Here is a 21012-nt window from a genome sequence, read left to right as displayed (position 1 = left end):
CTTTAATTACTATGTTGCATGCTTTTCTTTTTTTAAATAATGGGAATCATAGGATGCAGTATGTTACCTCTACCTTTGCACCCTATGTAATTAAAAGTCTACGTGGAAATGTGCCCAAAGATTTTCCTTCCTATTTATTTCACTTACTCAATTATATAGCGCCATCATATTCCGCAGCACTTTACAGACATCACTGTCCCCATTGGGGCTCACAACCTACATTCCCTATCAGAATGTCTTTGGAGCGTGGGAGGAAACCAGAGAACCCAGAGGAAACCCACGCAAACACGGGGAGAACATACAATCCCCTTGCAGATGTCCTTAGTGGGATTTGAACCGAGGACTCCAGCGCTGCAAGGCTGTAGTGCTAACCACTGAGCCATCGCGCTGCACCAAAATATTAGAGATTCTTATAGTGTGTAAGGATATCGCTCAACCCATACAATATTTTTAATTTCTATATCTAACCTCAGGAACAGTCTGCATTATATTTCTTTATCCCTTGATTATATTGTAGGAGCCAAAACTATAGAAAATGCAACACGTCTTTGCTTTGGATTTCGAGCCACCTCGATCTCGGGCTACCTGCTTCACCTGCCTCATCCATCACTAGAAGTTAGTAGAGGAATATCACAACTTCTTTTGCCCCTTTATGGCTGGAATTGTTTCTTCTCTTTTTCCAGTGTTATCCAATCATAGATGGATAGTCATAGACATAAAGGATGCTGCTCTACTTTTGAATAGCGGTTAGAGCAGTGGAACGATTATCACACATTTACCATCCTCTAGATGTATTGTAAAGTTATCCGTGACCCTGCAAAGAACTTATGTAAGAAATATGAAAAGTGAATGCTCTGTGGCATCATTAAAACATAATTCCTTTAAATGAAGTTTAAGTGTATTTATTTTTAATAAATTTCCTCTACTTTCTTTTGCCTCAGGCATCGGATCGTGTACCATGAGTATTGGTAGTGAAGTGACTACTTTATTAATCACTATGATGAAGTCTTATTACTATTCTAATATGTCTAAAACTGCCTACCGTGTACTTTGCAAAATGTAGAAAGTCAAGGCGAGATGTAAAGGAGATACTTATTTTTCCCCAATGGCTTCCTAAAGTAATGTTTTATTTTAACCCCTTACCAACCTCCGCCGTACTATCACTGCAGAGGTCGCATCTCTTCCTTTGATACGGGCTCTGGCAGTGAGCCCGCATCAAAGCTGGGACATGTCAGCTGTTTTGAACAGCTGACATGTGCCCGCAATAGCGGAGGGTGGAATCACGATCCAACCGCCATTTTTAACTAGTTAAATGCCACCTTGTGGTCGGCGCTCATAGCAATGCAGTAAATCTACTACATAGGAGCGATCTGAGCTTTGCTCCTATGTAGCAGAGCCGATCGAGTTGCGCCAGCTTCTAGCCTCCCATGGAGGCTATTGAAGCATGGCAAAAGTAAAAAAAAATGTTTTCAAAAAATAAGAAAAAAATTTAAAAAGTATAAACGTTTAAATCACCCCCCTTTCGCTCCATTCAAAATAAAACAATAAAAAAAATCAAACCTACATATATTTGGTATCGCTGTGCTCACAATCGCCCGGTCTATCAATAAAAAAAAGGATTAACCTGATTGCTAAACGGCGTAGCAAGAAAAAAATTCAAAACGCCAGAATTACTTTTTTTGGTTGCCACTACATTGCATTAAAATGCAATAAAGGACGATCAAAAGAACGTATCTGCAACAAAATGGTATAATTAAAAATGTCAGCTCAGCATGCAAAAAAATAAGCCTTCACCCGACCCCAGATCACGAAAAATGGAAACCCTACGGGTATCGGAAAAATTGTGCAATTTTTTTTTTTTAGCAAAGTTTGGAATTTTTTTTACAGCTTAGATAAAACATAACCATAGACATGTTTGGTGTCTATGAACTCGTAATAACCTGGAGAATCATAGATGCAGGTCAGTTTTAGCATTTAGTGAACCTAGAAAAAAAGCCAAACAAAAAACAAGTGTGGGATTGCACTTTTTTTTTTTAAATTTCACCGTTTTCTAGTACACGACATGGTAAAACCAATGATGTTGTTCAAAAGTACAACTTGTCCCCAAAAAAATAAGCCCTCACATGGCCATATTGACGGAAAAATAAAAAAAGGTATGGCTCTGGAAAGGAGGGAAGCGAAAAACGAAAAAGAAAAAATGGAAAATGACAAGGTCTTGAATGGGTTAATACTGGTACTAATGGGTTGAACCATAATTATGAGGGTATCGAAAGCTTGACCTCACTCTCGGAGTTTGCAGGTCACGAACAACTCTGCTGAACTATTCACACACTTTTTTAAAGGGGTTGTCTGGTTAAAACAAGTTATGCCATGGATAAGTGATAACTCATTGATCATGGGGATCCGACCACTAAGACCTGAACTGATCGCCAGTGTGGAGAACTTTTATCGCCTGACAGCCACTCCATTAATTTCCTATGTTGCTCCTGAGTGCTGCACTTGACTCTTTTGGGCAGCCCCATAGGCAATCAATGGGGTGTAAGTAGGGTATCCAACCTGCCGCTCCATTTTGCAACGGGGACGAAGTGCCCTGTTGGGCATAAAACTTCTAACACACCATTGGCAACCACTTTTTCCTTTTGTAGGCTACTCACAGTCAGTTGTTTGCAGGTAAATTCTTTTCAGTGGCCCTTACTTCTCCATACCCTTGTCTAATCAATACTGGTAATTCTTCAGGACCTACTGGAGCCATGGAAAGCATCATACACTCCCACTGTTCAGCCAATGTGGCCCATGCCCAATTTGCTTTTTAACCAATGATTGCGTCACAAGGGTGTTACGTCCACCTGGAAGACCTGGAGTTAGACGGTCACACTGGGTAATGAATCAAAGGCTTCTTTAGAGATTTGTGTGATTCATGTCCTATTTTAAATGGATTTGGTTTCCATTGATGCTAAGAGGGTAAAGGCCCCTTCACATTTAGCGACGCTGCAGCGATACCAACAACGATCCGGATCGCTGCAGCGTCGCTGTTTGGTCGCTGGAGAGCTGTCACACAGACCGCTCTCCAGCGACCAACGATGCCGGTAACCAGGGTAAACATCGGGTAACTAAGCGCAGGGCCGCGCTTAGTAACCCGATGTTTACCCTGGTTACCATGCTAAAAGTAAAAAAAAAAAACACTAGATACTTACCTACAGCCGTCTGTCCTCCAGCGCTGCGCTCTGCTTCTCTGCTCTCCTCCTGTACTGTCTGGGAGCCGGAAAGCAGAGCCGATCCAGCGATGTCTCCAGGGAGTCCAGCGACGAAATAAAGTTCTGGACTTTATTCAGCGACCAACGATCTACCAGCAGGGGCCTGATCGTTGGTCGCTGTCACACATAACGATTTCATTAACGATATCGTTGCTACGTCACAAAAAGCAACGATATCGTTAACAATATCGTTATGTGTGAAGGTACCTTTAAGGACTCTTTCCATGCCAGCTGAGACCATACTGTCGGGTTGTTCTTAGCTGCAACTGTTTATCATTTACTCTCTCTACATATACTTGCTCTGGGCGGTTAGTCCCTGCTGGTGAAAGGTTTGTCTTCATGTACTGAGTGCTAAAGCTAAGTGGTTGAAGTGGAGTTGTAGAAGTAGTGATCTGGTTGCTGTAGTACGTGTGTTTATCTCCTGGTCCCTGTTCCCATTTTGTTTTTTCCTCTCTGTCCTTATCCCCCTCCCTATTGTTGGTTAGTGCTTTTGTATGATAGAGGTTTTCTGTTATCCATGTTTTGTCTTCATGTCTTGTTTACATTACTTTACATTTCTGTCCCATGCATCATGGGGTGAGTGAGGGGACAGATTAGGGTTTAACAAGAGAATCGCAAGGTCGGAGACTCAGGCCTCTCTACCTTCAAGAGTACCCCCAAGACAGGGATAGTTAGGGTGCAAGTTCCAGGGACAGTCTGAGGCCCCCTTCCTTTACCAAAAACCGTCACAGCGTGACAGGTTGTGACTGACACCTTAATTATTGCCCTCGATGAAATAATTGAGAGAAAACCAGGCTTAAAGAGGTTGGCCACCTTTGGGTAACTTTCTCTCTCTCTCTCTCTCTCTCTCTCTCCTCCGTCCCTGAACTGAAAAGCTGGTGTTACACAGTGCAAATCGCTACAGCGCACAAGCGACAACATGGCGATAGGCGTCCACGCCCCTAAGACCTATGTCATCACTCTGCCCACGCCCCTTCATTGGCTGAAAAAAATGGCGCCAAGCGCGTCATACGAAACGCGACTTTGGCGCGAAAGTCGCATACCGCATGGCCAACCCCACACAGGGATCGGGTCGGGTTTCATCGGCGACTTTTGAAAATGAACGATCCGTTTCGCTCAACCCTACTGCACAGTTCAATATCCACTTCATAAAAAGTTTATAGAGTAGAGATGATCAAAAACATTCCCGGGTCCAGTGGCCACTCCGGTAGTCTGTAGCCACCAGTCCAGAGCACTGAAAACCTTTTCCTATGGTAGAGGAACAATTCTACATGGTCATAGAACATGTCAATTAAACAAGTCAATGAGTCACATCCAAACTTTCTAAGATCCATGAAAATGCTGCTAACAGCAGCGCAGGAGAGATGACCGTGACCCATGATCATGAACAAAAAATAAAATAATTTGATGGAATTATTTAAAAAAAATAAAGATGATAGACCGGATAGTGGGGGTAGGGTAGATGATCATTTTGTGAAATGTGAATAAATGACAATTTTATTCTTGTTAAGCTAGGGTCACAGGAGCGTATATTCTCTCATCGGTCCGATTATACTAATCACACTCTGATCAGAGTTTGATCGGATGACCAGAATTGAATCTCCATCTTCTCCATTCAGTCTAACTGAAAATCAGACCGCCCGTGAATGTCATACGAGTGCAGCTTGATTATGTCATGAGCCCATAGACATGAATGGTCAAGTGCATAGACATGAATGGTCAAGTGCAATCTGATAATCGGATGCAACTCATGCAGCTGCAATTTTTTCCTTCGATTGGAGAAAATCAGACATGTGCACGGTCCCATAAAATAACATGGGGACAGCACTTGTCTGATTTTTACGGTCGTGTGAACAAGCACTCACTTATACAGCCACACCCAGGGCGGCTTCTGCCTTGTGGCGAGATGCAGAGATTTCCCTCCGGGGCAGCAAAATGTAAATTAATAATGTAAATGGACGTTTTGCTTACGAGAACTTCACTGTCGGACTGGGGTGCCAAGTGCCCACCAGTAACCAACTCCAGGGCCCCACTTTACAGCTACATGCAAATGTGACATTATCCTCAATCATAAATTTATATAACAATGAACTGGGTAGATTGTTACATGAATAAGATGCTGCCTCTGTCTGTACATAGTGATTCATGTATATTGTGCCAAGTACTGCTCATATAGGATGGTGGTGGCCCACCAGAGGATTCTCCTACTATCCTGTGGGCCAGTCCAAGCCTGATTGTTTCACTTTTTAGTAAGTTACAAAATCACTGAAACAGAAAGGGTTAATGTAAATCTGATAAAATTTGCAGACAGCTGAATCAGGATTTCCCAATTGATGACGACAGTCCAGGAAAATGAGGACAGAGAGAGAGAAACACGAGCAAAGAAGATTAAAACTGAAACTACGTGATGATTTCCACCACCTCGGTGAGAACATTGTGTAAGCGGTCAGTGCAGTCAACTGGTAAATAGCAGCACCATGAATCACCGCCACAGCCCTGCCCAGGAATGTGCTCTCTACATCTGCATGTGTTACCAAGAAACAGCAACAATATTATACAGGAAAAAAAGGACATTGTACGTATCTGCTGAGTCAATACGTTGTCTGTGCGTCCAGGAATGGAAGAAACAACTCCATACATTCCTGTTCGCTATATCTAGATGCTGTGGCATCAAAATAATGTGACAATGACACAAAAAAGGGTGAACTCATCCCAGTAAGTGATAGCACAGGATAGCCATTTATTTCAAAACACTCACCACTCCCTAGCTTCCTTCTTGCCAGGGGGACGGTGCGTTCCTGCTTAATTGTCAGTTTGAACCAGTCCCGGACGAATTGCGCCGCTGGCCAAAAATGTGCCCTCAGCAATGCAGCTTTTGCCTCTGCAGTATGAGACGAGCACAGTAAGGTCACATTCACATGCTCAGTATTTTACATCAGTATTTGTCAGCCCAAACCAGGAGAGGAACAATCAGAAGAAAAGTATAATAGAGATATGTCACCACTTCAGTATTTATCACCCACTCCTGGTTTTGGCTTACAAATACTGAGGTAAAAAACTCACCAAATATTGAATGTGTGATCATGGCCTAGGAAAGATGCTGCTGACCAATTAGGCCATATTCACACATTGACTATTTGGTGAGTTTTTTACCTCAGTATTTGTAGGTCACCACTTCTCTATTTATCACTCACTCCTGGTTTTGGCTTACAAATACTGAGGTAAAAAAACTCACCAAATACTGAATGTGCAGTCGTGGCCTAACACTGAAGCTGTCGAGGATCATGCGCTGACGGCATACTCCAGCAATTGCCGCCACTTTTAGGGCAGTGCTTACAAACTCAATAGAGAAGAGCTTCTAAGCACTGTGCATGTTTGGTCATCACTCCTATAGGAATAACCCTTATTGGGGTTCCAATCATTGAGAACCCCACAGATCCTAAGAATGCAGTAGCACACTTTCAAAGATGCATCACCCCAAAGTTATTTTTCCTGGCACAACGGCGCTTCTGAACATCCGGCTGTGCAAACATCTACTGGCGGTCTCATTCACTGCCCTATAGGAGGTGGCCAGAGACACCCCTGAGCAGAGGAAAAATTGTGATGGTGATGCAGCTCTGAAGCAGCACTGTAACCCCATCATTCCCAGGATTGGTGGGGGTCAAAGAGGTTGGACCCCTTGAGAGGGTATATACTAATGATGCACCATCACTTGCCAAGATGCAAATATCTTTTAAGGCTTAGATGAATCGCAAGAATTATGGCGGCTGGGAAATCATTGATCCCGTCAAACTGGAACTCAACTACCGTACTCACCACTCAACAACTTTACTCCAAAATTGATCAATTATGCCATATAGAGGAATTAGCAGCAAGAGTCAATCATACCTCTGCTAACTTTCATAACATCTGGACGTCCTGGACCCAATTCAGGACACAGTCTTCCTTTTACTCTGCAGTATTGCCATAATTATTTAATCATTCCAAGGTGCAACTACAACTACCCCCCGTCTCTCCCCTTCCCCCTCTTTTCCTTGTACTCTTTCCCCCACCCACTTTTACCTCCATCTTTCCTATCCGCTCTTTTCTACTCTGATGTTCAAGATATCTTTTTCAACCAAATTGAAAGCATCTGTAAATCCAATATTTACGGTAATTAAGTTTTTATATGAGAGATATTAGACGTTTATTTTACCTGTAATACAATTGAGTACCTGCATTCTGTTACGGTTACTTTTTCTGAAGATGTATGTTATACGTCATTTTCTCAATAAAAAGAACATCGAAAGAAAGATGAATCGCAAGAAAAAGCGCCGATAACTTATATCTACAACCCCAGAATAATTATATACCACGATGGACCTTGTTTTTCGCTTACCTAGAAGTGACTACTTCAATATTCTCTGAGGCATAAGTGGGCCTTTTCCCCCTTGTGAAATAAGAAAAAAAATATAATTAAAATTGAACATTGGGAAAAAAGGCAAACATTATTGTTGGAAATTGTATTGTTTTAACACACGTTCTTTTATAGTTTTGGAATCAGTGCAAAAAAATATCACAGGAAACTCTACAATCTGCAAAGTTTCAAAAGAAAAAAAGCAATAGGTGAGTGGGATTTCCATAAATTTCCATGTATTAAAACAGCACACCTGGATACTGTGTTAAGAATGCCAGAAAAGGGACCTGTGAGAATGCAAAATGTCAAACTTGTGTATACAGCATGAAAATATCGAAATATCTATCCATCTTTCTATCTACCTTTTATTGCTGTATGAGGGGAGAACTCAGGGGCCATCATAACTGTATGTGACGGGACTAAGGGACATTTATTACTGCATATGAGGGGTCTTTGGGGCCATTAAAACTATATGTGAGGGGACTCTGGGGTCTTTATAACTGTATGTAAGGGGACTTTGGGGCCATTATAACTATATGTGAGGGGATTTTGGGATCTTTATAACTGTATGTGAGGGAACTTTGAGGCCATTATAACTGAATGTGAGGGGACTTTGCGGCCAGAGCCGGACTGGCCATCTGGCAATTCTGGCAAATGCCAGAAGGGCCTGTCTCGTTGTGGGCCGCCTTGTCTGCTACATTATTAACAGAATTGGTGTTCTCAAGACACCCATACTGTTAAGAGTTGTGACGGAGCACAAAGTTGCTGACTCTGTCACTTACCCCAGCAGGCCACAGGTATCATTAGAAATATTGGTCTTGTAGTAAATGTTGCTTTCCACCATCCAAGGTAATATTAGTAATATATTCCATCTGGTGCTCGGGGGCGGGGACACCATGGGCCTGTGTGATTTCAAATGCCAGGGCTGAATTTCAGTCCCAGTCCGTACCTGTTTGGGGCCATTGTAACTGAATGTGAGGGGACTCCGGGACCTTTATTACTGTATGTGAGGGGACTTTGAGGTCACTATAACTGTATGTGTGGGGACTCAGAGACCTTTATTACTGCATGTGAGGGGACTTCTTGGCCATTATAACTAAATGTGAGAGTGACTCAGGGGTCTTTAGAACTGCATGTGAGGGGACTTTGAGGCCATTATAACTGTATGCGAGGGGACTCAGGGACCTTTATTACTGTATGTGAGGGGGCTTTGGGGCCATTATAACTGTACGTGAGGAGACCTGGGGTTTTTTAGAACTGTATGTGAGGGGACTTTGAGGCCATTATAACAGTAAGTGAGGGGACTCAGATACCTTATTACTGTATGTGAGGGGACTTTGGTGGCTATTATAACTGTATGTGAGGGGACTCAGGGACCTTTATTACTATATGAGCAGTAGCCAGGGCCGTAGTCATGGCCCTCACGGATGTCTGATTTAGCGCGCCCTGGCCATTCGCATCACATACATAGAGTTGCACTGTCTCACTCGCCTGATTCTCAGAGGCCTCCCTTAGACGCAGGGACACTTCTTCACATAAAGAGACAGAGTCCAATTCCAACTTAAAAAGTAGAACTTTACTTATTTCCAATCACAGCACATCCACATCAGTTACAGAATCAACACAGAGTTCTGCGCAGTTCACTTCCTTTGCTTTCCCTGTGCTCTTCCCTATATCCTTCAGTTTGTACCCGGTTCGTGCCATCTCAACCGGTACCACAGCATCACTATATTCAGGAGTTCTCTTGTCTATTTCGCACCAGACATGAGGGCATCTGCCCATGTAGAAAGCTGCCACATCTTGGAGCGACCTGCATACTTATACTGCTGCACTTCTGGCACACTGGCCCTGGATGGCTGGGCTCTTTGCTTGTAATGTTACGGAGCTGACCGCCCTGAATGGGCTTAATGGCCCCTACTAACTAGGAACAGGAAAATCCTCTATCTTATACAAGGTTGGCTCCTCCTACGTAAACTATATACACTGTTGTACCCCCATCTAGTGTCCATCTTGAGGTACTGTACTTTCCCTATCTACACAACCTATAAATCTATGTACATAGCAGAATCAGGAACATTATATATACATATAATTATATACAACAATAAATACATGGTTTAACAGCATTGCAAGGCAGCAATATACATATAGTTAACCGGGATGTGTTTGGGACACAAGACCGTTTTTATGACCCCCTTACAACTGTATGTGAAGGGACTTTGGGGCCATTATAACTGTCTGTGAGGGGACTCAGATACCTTAATGCTGTATGTAAGGGGACTTTGGGGCCATTATAACTGTCTGTGAGGGGACTCAGATACCTTAATGCTGTATGTAAGGGGACTTTGGTGGCCATTATAACTGTATGTGAGGGGACTCAGAGACCATTATTGCTGTATGTGAGGGGACTTTGGGTCCATTATAACTGTTTGTGGGAGGACTCAGGGGTCTTTATAATACATATGCAGGAGTTCAGGGGGAAGTTATTACTGCACATAGGGGATTCAGGGAGCATCTCATAGATATCTATCTTTTCACAAATCTATCTCTCTAGAAGAAAAAAAAGGGAACAGCACCAGATAAATGAATTCAGGGTGAAGGGCCCTCCAAACAAATTTCCATTTGTATAAAGAAAAAAGGAAGCAGCACTCCAATAAATGATGAAAAAAGTGGACTTTGGCTACGTTCACATTAGCGTTGTGCGCCGCTGCGTCGGTGACGCAACGCACAACGCACGCAAAAACGCACAAAAACGCACGCAAAAATGCTGCGTTTTGCGACGCATGCGTCATTTTTTGCCGAAATTTGGACGCAAGAAAAATGCAACTTGTTGCGTTTTCTTGGTCCGACGCTTGCGGCAAAAAAGACGCATGCGTCGCACAACGCAACAAACAAAAACGCATGCGTCCCCCATGTTAAATATAGGGGCGCATGACGCATGCGTCGCCGCTGCGTCGCCCGACGCAAACCCTACGCAAACTAGCATAACGCTAATGTGAACGTTACCTTTATTAGCCCGTATTGTGTGGCAATATTTCAGCTGTGACCAGTCTTTCTTGAGAAAGAAATCCAATTGAAATGGGAAGATGAAGTTCATGCAGTTTATTTTGATGTGTTTCCGAATCAGACAGACGCCTTCTTCAGGAAAAAAAACACACAAATAGTACAGAAGTGTACATTGGGGTTTAAATATCTTTAAAAACCTGCACCAAGGAACCAAGAAACCCCCTCACCACCCCGAAAGTGTATGCAACAGTTTTTTTTATGTTGGTCTTGTATTTGTTAATAATATTAACTGAACACTTTTGATCTGGTGAGAGGTCCTTTTTAAGAAGAATTTAATGTCTTCGCCAGGTTTCTCAGACACATTTTTGAACAAATGTATTGTAATTATATGAAGAAGCACAACTATACACATGGGTTAAACCAGTCATTCACTCCTATTTTATTAAAAATGTTTAAAAAAAATATATTTTTATTTTATAAATTAAAAAAAAAATACACTCACCTACTGATCCACCTTGGCCAAGGCATTACTCTGGCAGACAACAGATAGCTGGCAGGTAGCAGTAGGAAGGAGATGTGGGGGTGAGTAGACTTTTTTATACTTTACTCTGCTTGTTTTGTTTTTTAAGGGTAGCTGACACCTTTAATAACTTTAATGTATTACAAAATTGCTGTTGAAAAACTCATTCATTTTACATATTGTGTTCTAGTTATATCAATATACCTAAAATAACTAAGGCTGTATAGCTTTACCTGGTATGTATTGTTTAGGAACCTTATCTGTCACTTGATCTTTACATATGGGTGTGTAGGTCCCTGCACACAAGCAAAACAATCCTATTGCTATTTACCTAGCTGCTAGTTTGTGTCTCGTGTTTGTTTAGCTTATATTACATTGTCTGGATGTCAGCTTTTATCGGAAGATGTGTCTTGGCATTAAGTACACTGATCCTCAAAGCAAAAACTGGTATTTAGACAAAGTTGGCTAATTTGTGATATATATTGATAAAGGATATAATAAATGAGAAAACCTGACACAATCAAAAAGGGGTTGTCTGGGGTCATCTGTACAGAATCTTCATGATATTAGTTAGAGGGTAGAGCAGGTGTGGAGCATCTCTAGCCCTGGAGGATTCGGCACATCCACAAATTACTCAGGCAGCTAATCGAGTTGTATCAGAATTGTGTAATTCCTCATCTCACCTGTAGTGGCGCTACAGGAAATCTGAAAACATTCTGAAATTCTGATGATCTCCCACACAAATTGTAAAGTTTTGTAGAGTTTATCTACCAGGCAGGATCAAGGTTGATCAATGCCTCTTGGAAAAATATGGTAGTTGCATCCCCACCTCAGTAAGGGCAAGTTCTACATTCGAGAAAAATGGTCCAGTTATGTTAATCACACTCTGATCAGAGCTGGAGCAGAGTGGGGACCATTTTTCTAGGATGTGGAGAATTAAAAAAAACAGAAAAATTTCTCCATCTTCTCCTTTCAGTTTGTACGTGAAAGTTGGAGCGCACTCGTATGTCATGTGAGTGCGGTCCAATATTTTCCATGGACCCAAAGACATGAATGGGTGAATGCCATCTTCGGTCCGAGAAAAGAATCGGACATGTGAACAGTCTCCGAGAATAAGATCGGTCCATGTGTGATTTGATGGTTGTCTACACTGGCCCTATTAAAAGGGTCTTCCGGTCTGAGCATGAAGAAAGTGACTGCAGATAGCCAAATCCCCTACATTATCAGCTTGAGAGGTAATCAGATTGGCGAGATGAAGTCACGTGACATTGAGAGGCTCGAAAGTCATCTGTCTGTGATGATTTAGTGAATCCTACATGACACGATGACCCAAGAGGTCCCTTCTAACTCTACCATTCTTTGATTCTATGATTCTACGAGAGAAGCAGGAAAAGTTACTAGTTGGCAGTATGCAAATTGCATTATAACTGAGGGGAATCCTGACAGTGTGTACACTGCACGCTCTCAATGATTTAACAATCTACAATTACATTCGAAACACTGCATTGATTTGTGATTAGCCAGGAAAACCCCATTAATGAAAGGTCATGAAATTGTTCATTGAAAAAACCCTTTATTGATGATACTTATTGTTTTCTTCACATTTCCTATTAGTTGCCAGACAATAATAAACTATACTTGGCACTGAAGAATTCTCTGTGAACGAAACCTCAATGCTTGTGGTGCAAGGTCATAATGAGTCTACAATAGCGGTAAATTGTGTCTGTGAGCAGATATCTTATGGGTTTGTATGTTCTAGTAGACATGCCCAACCTTGGACACTAAATAACATTCTTCTAGGAAGACCTTGTTCCCACACACAATAAGTGATGTATAACATCTCAATAAGACATCTTGAGTCTGCTCAGTCTTCAAGGCCCATTTGGGACCCCAACCTCTTCACCTCATACATTATGCTCCTGTCTCGATAGTACAAGTGGACGCATGGGAATTTCCTTTTGGTCCTTTGTGAAATCAGAACTCTTCTGCAGAATTCAAGGCTGCATTCTAATGATGATAGGAGGAAAGACAGGTTTAGCTAATGTTAACCCAATGTGGTCAGGTAGCCTCACTCCAAAGATGTATGGTGTATAGTAATGAGTGAACATGCTCAGATAAGGCGTTTTCGGAGAACGCTCGGGTGCTAACTGATTGTCTTCGGCGTGCTCGAAAAATATGTTCCAGTCCCCGCGGCTGCATGTCTCGCTAGTGTTTGTTAGGGAATTCCTGCATGTGTTGCAGCTGTCGCACAGCCGCTGGGACTCGAACATATTTTTCGAGCACACCGAAGACACTCGGTAAGCACCCGAGCCTGCTCCGATAACGCCTTATCCACGCATGTCTCCTCATCATCACTAATTAGTGCAGCCTAGACTTCTTGGTGACCGGAATCAAGATTTCATTTCCAATTTCGTTAAAGAAATCGAAGATTATTTTTTAATTCAGGATATTGTATCATTCCATGCTTTAATGGGGGAATTTGTCTGACTTTCATGTGCATTGTCAGGAAATAAAGGTAATTTTTAAATATTCATTCATAGGCTGATAAGTTAACTTAAATTGCATATGATACCTTTTGTGCAGAAAACCCCAAGAACTGCAGATAATAGACGGCTTAGTTCTATTAATAGCAATAAAGGAAATAACCTTTTCCAAAACATGAAGTTTTCAGAAGACAGTCTGACATGCGTTACTGAGCAATTGAATAGAGGTTACTATGTTATATTCTCTGCAGCAGATATATCTGAAATAGCTGAACTGAAGCTATTGCCTCTAAACAGGTGGCTTTTGCAGACGTAATTACTTTAAAAAATGAATATTATTTCTTTTCGTTATTTATTATTATTTCATTCATTTGTACTCATTGGGGGCAATTATTGCACCATTTCATTGCTGTCTCCTATGATTACTCAGATCGAAGGCAGGATGCAATACTTTTAGAAAAATTGCTGATTTTTAGCATAAATAATAAACTGACAAACCGGATGGATGAAGCACGGATGAAAAAGGGCCAATACAAGTCTATGGATCTGTAAAAAATACTGATGTTAAAAACAAACACACTGATGAGACGCTGATGACACCGGTACCATTTTTTTCAAGGACGTGTTTAAACATGGAAAGAAAAAAAAAAAAGGTAAATCCAGCAACCACAAAATTTATTAAAACATCACATTTATTTGTAGATTAAAACATGAAAAAGTAAAGTTTAAAAAACATGGTCGACGCGTTTCGAGCTACACTAGCTTTTAGTGATGATTAAGAGCTAGTGTAGCCTGAAACGCGTCTACCGTGGCGCTAACATGTTTTTTTTAAGCTTTTCCAGTTTTTTTTTTCACGTTTTACTTGCTCAGGAAACCAGCCTGAGGCCTCCATGCACCGAACCCTCATTCCAGGCATTTGTCAACCCGGTGAGATGATGATTGCATCATTAAACATGGACTTACATAGCGGTTGCCCAGGTTGGACAGGCGCTCCTGTGTTCTTGATAAGAGACTCCATAAATGGTAGCAGCTAATATGGAAAACAAAAGGTTTGGACATTGGAAGTCCAACAAGTCTGATCCTTGTCTCCACTGACATCATCTGTCAGCCTTCATACATATTAAACCAGTGTTCCACAACTCCTGTCCTCAAGAGCCACCAACAGGTCATGTTTTCAGGATTTCTTTAGTATTGCACAGGTGATAATTGCATCATCTGCACAGGCAATAATTCCATCACCTGTGCAATACTAAGGAAATCCTGAAAACATGACCTGTTGGTGGCTCTCGAGGACTGGAGTTGGGGAAAACTGTATTAAACTGTCGACAGATCCCACCGATGTTGGCAAGTTTGGATGACTTTATTCTAATTTGTATGGTGGCTTTAACGCTACACAGGGATGGTTTGTTTTCTGCATCAACAAAGACGCATAGATCTGCCCTGCAGGTGTATACACAAAATGGTGTGATATATTTATTTAGTATTTTTAACCAAGGTTGGATAAATTGGAACATTTTAATTGCTGAGTTGCTAACACGTAATTAACCTTTACATAACTTCACAATAAAACCATACAATATAATAGGTGAATAATAATAAAGGTTTAGGTTTCGTATGTTTTGTATCAACCTGAGATGTAAAGTTTAGCAATTCAGGAAGCTGACATAAAGCGACATCCCTTGTGGTCCACCGCAACGCCCTGCTTAATGGTGGAGCCACGTGACACTGTGTGCCTCATTGCACATGATCATAAAGATAAAATGTCTTCATGTGCATGGCATGAATCCTATGCTTCAGAGAGATGTATATCTCAGGGCTAATGTCATCATTCTTTATAATGCGCTATGTAGTTCATTGCTTCCCAGAGGCTTTACATTCTACAGAGAGAATCTCGATGATGCATCGGGTGACATTTAATGATGAAGAAATAAAGAGGAAATTTCTGAAAGAAAATGTAAACTATATATACAGTATATATATACACATACACACACACACACACACACATACATATATATAAATATATATATATAGTGAACAAAAAGGCAAACGTTTCGGATAAACAAATCTTCTCTTTGAGAAAGGATTTGTTTATCCGAAACGTTGCCACGCCACAGGGCATTAAAGTCCTTTTTTTTTAAAACCTTCTTGTGCTGTTTCCCCTTTTGTTCACTGTTTGAAAGGCCATTGGAATGCTGGTCAGGGAAGCGTGCTCGCTTTAAGGTATTTTTTCTGGTGCTGTTCCTCTTTATCTATCTCTATCTATCTATCTATCTATCTATCTATCTATCTATCTATCATTCTATCGCTCTGGCAAAAATTAAGAGATAACTGCAAAATGTTCAGTTTGTCTGATTTTTCTCTTTATAGGTATATTTTTGAGTAAAATGTAAATTGTTCTTTTATTCTATAAACTTCTGACAACATGTCTCCGAAGTTCCAAGCAATAAATTTTGTATTTTTTTTCTGACAAAGGAAAATGGACAAAATGAAAAAACCCCCAGTGCTTTCAGACCTCAAATAATGCAAAGGAAACACGTTCATGATCATTTAGAAACAAGAATACTAATGTTTTAACTCATGAAGAGCTCAGAAATCAATATTTTGTGGAATAACCATGATTTTTAATCACAGCTTTCATGCGTCTTGGCGTGCTTTCCACCAGTTTTCACACTGCTTTTGGTGCAAAAATGTAAGCAGTTCTTCTTTGTTTGCTGGCTTGTGACTATCCATCTTCCTCTTGATTACATTCCAGAGGTTTTCAGTGGGGTTCAGGTCTGGAGATTGGGCTGCCCATGGCAGAGTTATGATATGGTGGTCTCTTAATTTTTTCCAGAGCTGTATACATATATATACATTTTCTCTCTGAGGCTGTAAAGGGGTTCTCTAGATAGATTGATACATCATCAGTATCAGGTCCGACACCCAGAATCTCCACTGTTCAGCTTTTTCCGGCTCCTGTTGTGGCTGGATGTAAATAGTCAACTGAGCCAAACAGCAAAGTTCCATATATTGCGTATTTGCCATTTTTGGCCAGTTTTTCTGACTGAATGGCATAACTAGATGTTTCCGATGAGTTATCCCGCTGGGGTTCTTATGGGCAAACACTCCAGGAATAAAAATATATTTCTAAATCTCTGAATTTGGGAAGGCATAGAATACCAGGGGACAGTGAAAGAGCCGTGTGAGTTTACATCAGAATGACGCATTGTGCTACGGGGCAGGTTGGCATTGTTATTGGCATGGATGCCGGAGTAGGAGTTTAGAATGGAAGAAGTCATACTGCAGGGCAGAGCGGAGGTGCAGCTGTTGTGTGTGTGGCTGATGCAGAAATAGTCATTGTTATTACAGGAATCAGGAGTTGGCAGAGTAATCAGAGTTTAGAGCAGGTCGCAGCAGGAGAGAAGTACGTGCTCCGGGAAGTTTATGAGCCAATTACATATTACACTGAGCAGAGGAATGTGTGGAAGGGATCACCAAATTGGGCAATGAGAAATCATGTTAATAGAAGAAAGATCTCCCCGGTTGACAGTTCTACCTTTATGCCAGATTTGTGGTGTGGTGCCCATTCATACTGTACAGGAAGATAAAATAGGGTTAGAAAAAAAGTTGATTCATTGTACAGTGCGACAAAGTCTTAGTAGTCAGATGGAAACTCTATTACTTAGTTGTACGATATGTACATGCACAGACTCACTGTTGTATACAGTGGGTACGGAAAGTATTCAGACCCCTTTCAATTTTTCACTCTTTGTTTTATTGTAGCCATTTGGTAAATTCAAAAAAGTTCACTTTTTTCTCATTAATGTACACTCTGCACCCCATCCTGACTGAAAAAAACATATGTAGACATTTTTGCAAATTTAATAAAAAAGAAAAACCGAAATATCACATGGTCATAAGTATTCAGACCCTTTGCTCAGACACTCATATTTAAGTCACATGCTGTCCATTTCCTTGTGATTCTCCTTGAGATGGTTCTACTCCTTCATTGGAGTCCAGCTGCGTTTAATTAAACTGATAGGACTTGATTTGGAAAGGCGCACACCTGTCCATATAAGACCTCACAGCTCACAGTGCATGTCAGACCAAATAAGAATCATGAGGTCAAAGGAACTGGCCAAGGAGCTCAGAGACAGAATTGTGACAAGGCACAGATCTGGCCAAGGTTACAGCATAATTTCTGCGGTACTCAAGGTTCCTAAGAGCACAGAGGCCTCCATAATCCTTAAATGGAAGAAGTTTGGGACCACCAGAAGTCTTCCTAGACTTGGCCATCCAGTCAAACTGAGCAATCGTGGGAGAAGAGTCTTGGTGAGAGAGGTAAAGAAAAAACCCAAGATCACTGTGGCTGAGCTCCAGATATGCAGTAGGGAGATGGGAGAAAGTTCCACAAAGTCAACTATCACTGCAGCTCTCCACCAGTCGGGCCTTTATGGCAGAGTGGCCCGACCAAAGCCTCTCCGCAGTGCAAGACATATGAAAGCCCGCATAGAGTTTGCTAAAAAAACACATGAAGGACTCCCAGACTATGAGAAATAAGATTCTCTGGTCTGATGAGACGAAGATAGACATTTTTGGTGATAATTCTAAGCGGTATGTGTGGAGAAAACCAGGCACTGCTCATCACCTGCCCAATACAATCCCAACAGCGAAACATGGTGGTGGCAGCATCATGCTATGGAGGTGTTTTTCAGCTGGAGGGACAAGACGACTGGTTGTTATTGAAGGAAACATGAATGCGGCCACGTACAGGGATATCCTAGATGAAAACCTCTTCCAGAGGGCTCTGGACCTCAGACTTGGCCGAAGGTTCACCTTTCAACAAGACAATGACCCTAAGCACACAGCTAAAATAACAAAGGAGCTGCTTCAGAACAACTCTGTGACCATTCTTCACTGGCCCAGCCAGAGCCCTGACCTAAACCCAACTGAGCATCTCTGGAGAGACCTGAAAATGGCGTCCACCAACGTTCACCATCCAACCTGACAGAACTGGAGAGGATCTGTAAGGAAGAATGGCAGAAGATCCCCAAATCCAGGGGTGAAAAACTTGTTGCATCATTCTCAAGAAGACTTATGGCTGTACTAGCTCAAAAGTTGTTGTGCGCTGTAGTATTAAATGCTTCTCGGGAAGTATATTGTGCTGCACTGTAGTATTTGGTTCTTTTTGGGAGGTATGTTATGTTGCGCTGTAGTATTTGGTGCTTCTTGGAAGGTATGTTGTGCTGCGCTGTAGTATTACATGCTTCTTGGGAGGTAAGTTGTGGTGCGTTGTAGTATTAGATGCTTCTTGGGAGGTATATTGTGCTGCACTGTAGTATTTGGTGCTTCTTGGGAGGTATGTTATGTTGCACTGTAATATTAGATGCTTCTTAAGAGGTATGTTATGTCCACTGGAGTATTAGATGCTTCTTGGGAGGTATGTTGTTCTGCACTGTAGTAATAGATGCTTCTTGGGAGATATGCTGTTCTGGCTTTAGTAGTAGATGCTTTTTGGGAGGTATGTTGTTTTGCACTGTAGTATTAGATGCTTCTTGGGAGGTATGTTGTTCTGCGTTGTAGTATTAATTGCTTCTTAAAATGTATTGCAGCACTTTGGTATTAAAGGGTATTATTATATTAGATGCACTGCACAGAGGTTTTTGGTTGGTATTGGTGAGTATAAATGGACACTGCACTGTGGTATTGGTGGTTTGGTGCTGCAGAGGATTATTTGCTTGCAGGTGAAGCCCTGAAATCACTATGGATTTGTCATGAGTGGAAGTTGAGAAGCTCAGTGGTTAGCACTGTAGCTGTGCAGCTCTGGAGTCCTGGGTTCAAATCCCATTAAGGACAACATTTGCAAGGAGTTTGTATGTTCTCCCCATGTTTGTGTGGGTTTCCTCTGGATTCTCCAGTTTCCTCCCACATTACAAAGACATACTGATAGGGAGTCTGGATTGTGAGCTCCATTGGGGACAGCGATGATAATGTCTGTAAAGCGCTGTGGAATATAATGGCGCTATATAAGTGAGTAAACTAAAGAAATCATTTACAGAATGGTACAGGACTCATATAACAGTCCCCGAGTCTCCCCACTCCTCAGTCAGCACACTCTGTCAAGTTTAGTAGGATTCTGCATATGGCGGTGTCATCCAGACGGCTGCAAATATGAGCGGACGGGTTGTTTTATCGGCGTACTAGAAGGCAGGCAACCTGCAGTAAATCGGCTGCTGCTGGAGAACTGACACTTTGTGACTTAGGTGACAAACGTTCAAAGATTTCCAAGATTTTCAGGACTGTGCTGTAGCAGCAGATGTTCATGTCTTCACATTGTATATGGTTTTTTTTTTTGACCATCAAACATCTGTGTTTCCACATGGCCTCATGTATATAACTGGCGGGGAGTATACCAGATAACGAAGGAAAGCAAGAAGCCAATTCCTCACGTGGATGAACACTCATTTGGATTATCAGGTGCAATTCCAGACTCTGGTCGGGAGAATTTGGGGATTTCCTTGTATAACTCATTTGTGTATTAAATAGATTTTCATGTCATTAGTTTACATGATGTCTGCATGTCGCTTTATGAGCAGTCACATCATATTGAAACCTAAGGAGCGGTTTTATTTTTGATAAATGCATTGATTTCTGATACATTGTTATGATCTAGGCAGCGCTGGTAATTGCTTCATCACATCTAAATTACTGCAAAATATTATTGTTAAAATGTATCTGTCGCACAATCAATACTTTAAATGGAATGTAGCATTGGAAAATGACATACTAAGGCCTCAATCACACGTCACATACGTAAAACATGGTATTAGGGTCATCATTACTTTGGATCACTGAGTCCGTGTGTCCGTTTTTACCATCAGTGTGTCATCCGTGTGTCCGTTTTTACCATCAGTGTGTCATCCGTGTGTCCGTTTTTACCATCAGTGTGTCATTCGTGTGTCATCCGTGTGTCCGTTTTTACCATTAGTGTGTCATCAGTGTTTAATCTATGTGTCCATTTTTCCCATCCGTGTGTCATCTGTGTGTCTGCTTTTACCATCAGTGTGTCATCCGTGTGTCATCCATGTGTCCGTTTTTACCATCAGTGTGTCATCCTTGTGTCCGTTTTTACCATCAGTGTGTCATCCGTGTATCCGTTTTTACCATCAGTGTGTCATCCGTGTGTTCGTTTTTACCATCAGTGTGGCATCCGTGTGTCCGTTTATACCATCAGTGTGTCAGTGTTTCATCCATGTGTCCGTTTTTACCATCAGTGTGTCATCCGTGTGTCATCCGTGTGTCCGTTTTTACCATCAATGTGTCATCCGTGTGTCTGTTTTTACCAGTGTGTCATCTGTGTGTCCGTTTTTA

At 41.6% G+C, this 21012-nt stretch overlaps 1 protein-coding gene across 2 annotated transcripts in view; it reads right to left on the bottom strand.

Moving 5' to 3' along the window:
- Positions 1-21012, bottom strand: part of KIAA0040 (KIAA0040 ortholog) — a 54273-nt gene that overhangs the window by 23686 nt on the left and 9575 nt on the right. The window contains exon 2 of one of the 2 annotated variants that reach the window (XM_069737806.1): positions 7633-7683. The exons of the other annotated variant lie outside the window; for it this stretch is intronic. The gene's annotated coding sequence lies outside the window, so the exon portion shown is untranslated. The remainder of the gene's footprint in view (positions 1-7632; positions 7684-21012) is intronic. 2 annotated transcript variants of the gene reach the window in all.

This window comes from Ranitomeya imitator, chromosome 8, assembly GCF_032444005.1.
Source record: "Ranitomeya imitator isolate aRanImi1 chromosome 8, aRanImi1.pri, whole genome shotgun sequence".
Lineage (NCBI taxonomy): Eukaryota > Metazoa > Chordata > Amphibia > Anura > Dendrobatidae > Ranitomeya > Ranitomeya imitator.
Note: the sequence above shows the minus strand (reverse complement) of the source record. Positions and strands in the feature narration are given on the sequence as shown.